A 9,202-nucleotide genomic window follows, 5' to 3' on the forward strand; every position below is an offset into this window, starting at 1 on the left:
TGCTATGAGGCAAGATTGGATAGGCTGGGATTGTTTTCTTTGGAATAGAGGAGGCTGAGGGGAGATACAATTGAGGTGTATAAAATTATGAGGTGCCTGGATAGAGTGGATAGGAAGGACATATTTCCCCTAGCAGAGTGGTGAACAACCAGAGGGCATAGATTTAAAATAGGTGGTAGAAGGATTAGAGGGGAGTTGAGGAGAACGTTTTTTTACCCAAAGGGTGGTGAGAGTCCGGAAGTCACTGCCTGAAAGGGTGGTAGAGGCAGAAATCCTCATCACATTTAAAAAATACTTGGATGTGCACCTGAAGTGCTGTAACCTACAGGGCTATGGGCCAAGAGCTGGAAAGTGGGATTAGGCTGGTTAGCTCTTTGTCGGCCGGCGCGGACACGATGGGTCGAAATGGCCTCCTTCCGTGCTGTAAATTTCTATGATTCTATGACCACCTAAAGTGGAGGAAGAGCATTGGGAGTGCGCTGAGCATCTCGAGTCCCATTGCCGAGAACAAGCAGAAGCCAAGAGTAGACAGCAGAAGGCGCGTGCGTCAAACCAGGCTCCCCGACCACCCTTTCTTTCAATCACTGTCTGCCCCACCTGTGACAGAGACTGTAGGTCCCACATTGGACACCTCAATCGCCTGAGAACTCACTTTTAGAGTGGAAGCAAGTCATCCTCGACTTCGAGGGACTGCCTATGATGATGATGATGAGTGCCAAGGGAGTGTTGCACTGTCAGAGATGCCGTTTTTCAGATGAGACATTAAACCGAGGCCCCGTCTGGACGTAAAAGATCCCATGGCACTATTTCGAAGAAGAGCTGGGGAGTGCTCTCTGGTGTCCTGGCCAATATTTAGCCCTCAATCAACATAACAAAAACAGATTGGAGGGTAAATTGCGGTCAGAGGCTTCCTTCGTACGAACGCCTCCGACTGCAAAAAAATCTACAAAAGTACCTGGTGGTCCCGGAGGAACGTAGGATCCAGTCAGAGGCCTAGGTTCGCTGTGCAATGCATGGGGAGGTGTCTTTCAGGTACATAGGTACATGCTGGAGTCACGTGGGCCTGGATCACCAATCACTATGCAGTATTCTCATTGATAAAAATGGGAACTCCGTTTGTATGAGTTCCCATTACCATTAATGAGAATAACCTCCTAAAACACCAACACACAGCATAATAAATAAATGAAACACCTCACATATTTAAAATTAATTGAAATTAAATATAATTAAATGTTTTAGAAAAAATATATTTTGGGGGGATTTTTTTTAATGTGTGTTTTATTAGGTTAAAAATAAATATACCTTAATGGACAGGGTTTTTAATATAAAAATGAGTGTTTAAATTAAATTTTTATATGTTTTAAAAGTAAGCTATACATCTGCTTTTAACAGGCTTAAAAGCTTGAAGGACATTTGCTGGGCATGAGTTGGGCAAATAGCCCAATCTCTTCCATGCGAATGTTCTTCTCCCGGAGATGCGGAGGGTCTGTCTGGAGAAATCTTGACAGATCAGAAAAGCTGGTTTTTGCAGCATGGTGCCACGAAAACTGGCTTTTGCGAGGCCTCGCCAGGTCCGTGCACCATTTGTACAGACCTGGCGAGGCTGGAGTTTTCGTCCTGTTATCTGGTCATTATCACATTGTTGTTTGTGGGAGCTTGCAGTGCACAAATTGGCTGGCGCGTTTCCTACATTATAACCGTGATTACACTTCAACATTACTTCATTGGCTGTTAAGCACTTTGGTTATGAAAGGCGCCATATAAATGCAAGTCTTTCTTTTTTTTCTTTTTTAAGACTAATTGTTGTATCCCAGTTCCTGCTATGGCTCAGTTCAGCCAACTCAGTCAGCATAGGTCAGAAATCAAGCCTGGAATACTCTGTATGGATGAGTAGTACTCTGACCAATTGGAGGAACTGCTACCTCTGATTTTTCAATTATCTTGTTGTTAATTTCTCACAAAGTTGTTTTTTTTCCTCTTTTTCCAATTTTCCCTGAAGACACGGTATCTGGAATTTCCTCCCTAAACCTCTCCACCTCTCTATCTCCCTTTGTTCCTTTAAGACGCTCTTTAAAACCTACTTCTCATCTGTCCTAATATCTCCTTATGTGGCTCATGTCACATTTAGTTTGATAACACTCCTGTGAAGTGTTTTATTAAAGGCACTACATAAATGTTAGTTGTTATTGTTGTATGGGCAATTTATTTTATTTTTTGTTCATTCTTGTCAGATCAACTCCAGCGCCAAAGATCACTTTGCGCTACTACACTTGATCTTAGCCAAAAGGCCGAGAGGGGAAGCTGCACCGTTCCTGGAAACACTGCAATACCAGGTCGGTGCGTGGAGTGGACGGAGCAAGCCCCTGTTCCATCTCCCTGTTCCAAAAAACAATTTAATATTTGGTCCCCATAGGGGATATTAAACTGATAAGAACAGATACTACACTTGATCTTAGCCAAAAGGCCATTTTAGCAAGGCTGAATTGATTGTTCAGCCCTAGTTGTCCTGAGAAAGTGGTACGAGCGGACCTTCTAGTTAACCACTTCAGTCTTTGTGGTGATGGTGTTAGGTAGATAATTATACAGGTTGGTTTAAAACTGAGAAGGCACTGAGAGTCAATCATGCATATCTTGGGTCTGGTGTCATACGTGGGGTACTGAAAGATTCGGTTGTAATGGTTATTTTCCTGTTGCTACCTGCAGATACATTGGGGGGAATTTGAATTCCTCCACCTGGTACAAACAAGACTAGGCTGGAACTTTTACATGCCTGATTTTTCAGGTATATGTGGTTCCTGTCTTATACAATCATGCAATTGGGGCCCTCCTGTTACGCAAATTGTCAGTCAGACGCCCACATTGGTCGCCCTGAGTAAGGGCCTGGTTAGATGACCGAAGAGCCATCCTAGGCAAATTAAAAATATCCTTTGTGGTGCTAGAAGGAGCAGGAGTTTTGTTTCTATTACTCAACTTTTTTAGCAGAATTTCCAGGTGCTGAGAATAGAAACATAGAAACATAGAAAATAGGTGCAGGAGTAGGCCATTCGGCCCTTCTAGCCTGCACCGCCATTCAATGAGTTCATGGCTGAACATTCAACTTCAGTACCCCATTCCTGCTTTCTCGCCATACCCCTTGATCCCCCTAGCAGTAAGGACCTCATCTAACTCCTTTTTGAATATATTTAGTGAATTGGCCTCAACAACTTTCTGTGGTAGAGAATTCCACAGGAGGTGGGGTAGCATTGCTGGTTAAAGAGGAGATTAATGCAATAGTTAGGAAAGACATTAGCTTGGATGATGTGGAATCTATATGGGTAGAGCTGCAGAACACCAAAGGGCAAAAAACGTTAGTAGGAGTTGTGTACAGACCTCCAAACAGTAATAGGGATGTTAGGGAGGGCATCAAACAGGAAATTAGGGGTGCATGCAATAAAGGTGTAGCAGTTATAATGGGTGACTTTAATATGCACATAGATTGGGCTAGCCAAACTGGAAGCAATACGGTGGAGGAGGATTTCCTGGAGTGCATAAGGGATGGTTTTCTAGACCAATATGTTGAGGAACCAACTAGGGGGGAGGCCATCTTAGACTGGGTGTTGTGTAATGAGAGAGGATTAATTAGCAATCTCATTGTGCGAGGCCCCTTGGGGAAGAGTGACCATAATATGGTGGAATTCTGCATTAGGATGGAGAATGAAACAGTAATTTCAGAGACCATGGTCCAGAACTTAAAGAAGGGTAACTTTGAAGGTATGAGGCGTGAATTGGCTAGGATAGATTGGCGAATGATACTTAGGGGGTTGACTGTGGATGGGCAATGGCAGACATTTAGAGACCGCATGGATGAAGTACAACAATTGTACATTCCTGTCTGGCGTAAAAATAAAAAGGGGAAGGTGGCTCAACCGTGGCTATCTAGGGAAATCAGGGATAGTATTAAAGCCAAGGAAGTGGCATACAAATTGGCCAGAAATAGCAGCGAACCTGGGGACTGGGAGAAATTTAGAACTCAGCAGAGGAGGACAAAGGGTTTGATTAGGACAGGGAAAATGGAGTACGAGAAGAAGCTTGCAGGGAACATTAAGGCGGATTGCAAAAGTTTCTATAGGTATGTAAAGAGAAAAAGGTTGGTGAAGACAAACGTAGGTCCCCTGCAGTCAGAATCAGGGGAAGTCATAACGGGGAACAAAGAAATGGCGGATCAATTGAACAAGTACTTTGGTTCGGTATTCACTAAGGAGGATACAAACAACCTTCCGGATATAAAAGGGGTCAGAGGGTCTAGTAAGGAAGAGGAACTGAGGGAAATCTTTATTAGTCGGGAAATTGTGTTGGGGAAATTGATGGGATTGAAGGCAGATAAATCCCCAGGGCCTGATGGCCTGCATCCTAGAGTACTTAAGGAGGTGGCCTTGGAAATAGCGGATGCATTGACAGTCATTTTCCAACATTCCATTGACTCTGGATCAGTTCCTATGGAGTGGAGGGTAGCCAATGTAACCCCACTTTTTAAAAAAGGAGGGAGAGAGAAAACAGGGAATTATAGACCGGTCAGCCTGACCTCAGTAGTGGGTAAAATGATGGAATCAATTATTAAGGATGTCATAGCAGTGCATCTGGAAAATGGTGACATGATAGGTCGAAGTCAGCATGGATTTGTGAAAGGGAAATCATGCTTGACAAATCTTCTGGAATTTTTTGAGGATGTTTCCAGTAAAGTGGACAAAGGAGAACCAGTTGATGTGGTATATTTGGACTTTCAGAAGGCTTTCGACAAGGTCCCACACAAGAGATTAATGTGCAAAGTTAAAGCACATGGGATTGGGGGTAGTGTGCTGACGTGGATTGAGAACTGGTTGTCAGACAGGAAGCAAAGAGTAGGAGTAAACGGGTACTTTTCAGAATGGCAGGCAGTGACTAGTGGAGTGCCGCAAGGTTCTGTGCTGGGGCCCCAGCTGTTTACATTGTACATTAATGATTTAGACGAGGGGATTAAATGCAGTATCTCCAAATTTGCGGATGATACTAAGTTGGGTGGCAGTGTGAGCTGCGAGGAGGATGCTATTAGGCTGCAGAGTGACTTGGATAGGTTAGGTGAGTGGGCAAATGCATGGCAGATGAAGTATAATGTGGATAAATGTGAGGTTATCCACTTTGGTGGTAAAAACAGAGAGACAGACTATTATCTGAATGGTGACAGATTAGGAAAAGGGAAGGTGCAACGAGACCTGGGTGTCATGGTACATCAGTCATTGAAGGTTGGCATGCAGGTACAGCAGGCGGTTAAGAAAGCAAATGGCATGTTGGCCTTCATAGCGAGGGGATTTGAATACAGGGGCAGGGAGGTGTTGCTACAGTTGTACAGGGCCTTGGTGAGGCCACACCTGGAGTATTGTGTACAGTTTTGGTCTCCTAACTTGAGGAAGGACATTCTTGCTATTGAGGGAGTGCAGCGAAGGTTCACCAGACTGATTCCCGGGATGGCGGGACTGACCTATCAAGAAAGATTGGATCAATTGGGCTTGTATTCACTGGAGTTCAGAAGAATGAGAGGGGACCTCATAGAAACGTTTAAAATTCTGACGGGTTTAGACAGGTTAGATGCAGAAAGAATGTTCCCAATGTTGGGGAAGTCCAGAACCAGGGGTCACAGTCTGAGGATAAGGGGTAAGCCATTTAGGACCGAGATGAGGAGAAACTTCTTCACCCAGAGAGTGGTGAACCTGTGGAATTCTCTACCACAGAAAGTAGTTGAGGCCAATTCACTAAATATATTCAAAAGGGAGTTAGATGAAGTCCTTACTACTCGGGGGATCAAGGGTTATGGCGAGAAAGCAGGAAGGGGGTACTGAAGTTTCATGTTCAGCCATGAACTCATTGAATGGCGGTGCAGGCTAGAAGGGCTGAATGGCCTGCTCCTGCACCTATTTTCTATGTTTCTATGTTTCTATGTTTCTCTGGGTGAAGAAGTTCCATCCGCATCTCGGTCCTAAATGGCTTACCCCTTATCCTTAGACTGTGACCCCTGGTTCTGGACTTCCCCAACATTGGGAACATTCTTCCTGCATCTAACCTGTCTAACCCCGTCAGAATTTTATATGTTTCTATGAGGTCCCCTCTCATTCTTCTGAACTCCAGTGAATACAAGCCCAGTTGATCCAGTCTTTCTTGATAGGTCAGTCCCGCCATCCCGGGAATCAGTCTGGTGAACCTTCGCTGCACTCCCTCAATAGCAAGAATGTCCTTCCTCAGGTTAGGAGACCAAAACTGTACACAATACTCCAGGTGTGGCCTCACCAATGCCCTGTACAACTGTAGCAACACCTCCCTGCCCCTGTACTCAAATCCCCTTGCTATGAAGGCCAACATGCCATTTGCTTTCTTAACCGCCTGCTGCACCTGCATGCCAACCTTCAATGACTGATGTACCATGACACCCAGGTCTCTTTGCACCTCCCCTTTTCCTAATCTGTCACCATTCAGATAATAGTTTGTCTCTCTGTTTTTACCACCAAAGTGGATAACCTCACATTTATCCACATTATACTTCATCTGCCATGCATTTGCCCACTCACCTAACCTATCCAAGTCGCTCTGCAGCCTCACAGCATCCTCCTCGCAGCTCACACTGCCACCCAACTTAGTGTCATCCGCAAATTTGGAGATACTACATTTAATCCCCTCATCTAAATCATTAATGTACAGTGTAAACAGCTGGGGCCCCAGCACAGAACCTTGCGGTACCCCACTAGTCACTGCCTGCCATTCTGAAAAGTGCCCATTTACTCCTACTCTTTGCTTCCTGTCTGACAACCAGTTCTCAATCCATGTCAGTACACTACCCCCAATCCCATGTGCTCTAACTTTGCACATCAATCTCTTGTGTGGGACCTTGTCGAACGCCTTCTGAAAGTCCAAATATACCACATCAACTGGTTCTCCCTTATCCACTCTACTGGAAACATCCTCAAAAAATTCCAGAAGATTTGTCAAGCATGATTTCCCTTTCACAAATTCATGCTGACTTGGACCTATCATGTCACCTCTTTCCAAATGCACTGCTATGACATCCTTAATAATTGATTCCATCATTTTACCCACTACCGATGTCAGGCTGACCGGTCTATAATTCCCTGTTTTCTCTCTCCCTCCTTTTTTAAAAAGTGGGGTTACATTGGCTACCCTCCACTCCATAGGAACTGATCCAGAGTCAATGGAATGTTGGAAAATGACTGTCAACGCATCCACTATTTCCAAGGCCACCTCCTTAAGTACTCTGGGATGCAGTCCATCAGGCCCTGGGGATTTATCGGCCTTCAATCCCATCAATTTCCCCAACACAATTTCACGACTAATAAAGATTTCCCTCAGTTCCTCCTCCTTACTAGACCCTCTGACCCCTTTTATATCTGGAAGGTTGTTAGTGTCCTTCTTAGTGAATACTGAACCAAAGTACTTGTTCAATTGGTCTGCCATTTCTTTGTTCCCCGTTATGACTTCCCCTGATTCTGACTGCAGGGGACCTACGTTTGTCTTTACTAACCTTTTTCTCTTTACATACCTATAGAAACTTTTGCAATCCGCCTTAATGTTCCCTGTAACCTTCTTCTCGTACTCCATTTTCCCTGCCCTATTCAAACCCTTTGTCCTCCTCTGCTGAATTCTAAATTTCTCCCAGTCCCCAGGTTCGCTGCTATTTCTGGCCAATTTGTATGCCACTTCCTTGGCTTTAATACTATCCCTGATTTCCCTTGATAGCCACGGTTGAGCCACCTTCCCTTTTTTATTTCTATGCCAGACAGGAATGTACAATTGTTGTAGTTCATCCATGCGGTCTCTAAATGTCTGCCATTGCCCATCCACAGTCAACCCCTTAAGTATCATTCGCCAATCCATCTCAGCCAATTCACGCCTCATACCTTCAAAGTTAGCCTTCTTTAAGTTCTGGACCATGGTCTCTGAATTAACTGTTTCATTCTCCATCCTAATGCAGAATTCCACCATATTATGGTCACTCTTCCCCAAGGGGCCTCGCACAACGAGATTGCTAATTAATCCTTTCTCATTACATAACACCCAGTCTAAGATGGCCTCCCCCCTAGTTGGTTCCTCGACATATTGGTCTAAAAAACCATCCCTTATGCACTCCAGAAAATCCTCCTCCACCGTATTGCTTCCAGTTTGGTTAGCCCAATCTATGTGCATATTAAAGTCACCCATTATAACTGCTGCACCTTTATTGCACGCACCCCTAATTTCCTGTTTGATGCCCTCCCCAACATCACTACTACTGTTTGGAGGTCTGTACACAACTCCCACTAACGTTTTTTGCCCTTTGGTGTTCTGCAGCTCTACCCATATAGATTCCACATCATCCAAGCTAATGTCCTTCCTAACTATTGCCTTAATCTCCTCCTTAACCAGCAATGCTACCCCACCTCCTTTTCCTTTTATTCTATCCTTCCTGAATGTTGAATACCCCTGGATGTTGAGTTCCCAGCCCTGCTCATCCTGGAGCCACGTCTCCGTAATCCCAATCACATCATATTTGTTAACATCTATTTGCACAGTTAATTCATCCACCTTATTGCGGATACTCCTTGCATTAAGACACAAAGCACAAGGCTTGTTTTTTTAACACCCTCTGTCCTTTTAGAATTTTGCTGTACAATGGCCCTTTTTGTTCTTTGCCTTGGGTTTCTCTGCCCTCCACTTTTCCTCATCTCCTTTCTGTCTTTTGTTTTTGCCTCCTTTTTGTTTCCCTCTATCTCCCTGCATTGGTTCCCATCCCCCTGCCATATTAGTTTAACTCCTCCCCAACAGCACTAGCAAACACTCCCCCGAGGACATTGGTTCCGATTCTGCCCAGGTGCAGACCGTCCGGATTGTACTGGTCCCACCTCCCCCAGAACCGGTTCCAATGCCCCAGGAATTTGAATCCCTCCCTGCTGCACCATTGCTCAAGCCACGTATTCATCTGAGCTATCCTGCGATTTCTACTCTGACTAGCACGTGGCACTGGTAGCAATCCCGAGATTACTACTTTTGAGGTCCTACTTTTTAATTTAGCTCCTAGCTCCTTAAATTCATTTCGTAGGAACTCATCCCTTTTTTTACCTATGTCATTGGTACCAACGTGCACCACGACAACTGGCTGTTCTCCCTCCCTTTTTAGAATGTCCTCCACCCGCTCCGAGAC

The 9,202-nt window shown here is 44.6% G+C and overlaps 1 non-coding gene across 1 annotated transcript; it reads right to left on the bottom strand.

Moving 5' to 3' along the window:
- Window positions 1-2,299: 2,299 nt before the first annotated feature.
- On the bottom strand, window positions 2,300-2,483 carry LOC139251409 (U2 spliceosomal RNA). The gene has a single exon (XR_011591388.1). It is a non-coding gene; the product is annotated as a U2 spliceosomal RNA (small nuclear RNA).
- Between the last annotated feature and the right edge of the window lie 6,719 nt (window positions 2,484-9,202).

The sequence above is a fragment of the Pristiophorus japonicus genome, chromosome 2 (assembly GCF_044704955.1).
Source record: "Pristiophorus japonicus isolate sPriJap1 chromosome 2, sPriJap1.hap1, whole genome shotgun sequence".
Taxonomy (NCBI): Eukaryota; Metazoa; Chordata; class Chondrichthyes; family Pristiophoridae; genus Pristiophorus; species Pristiophorus japonicus.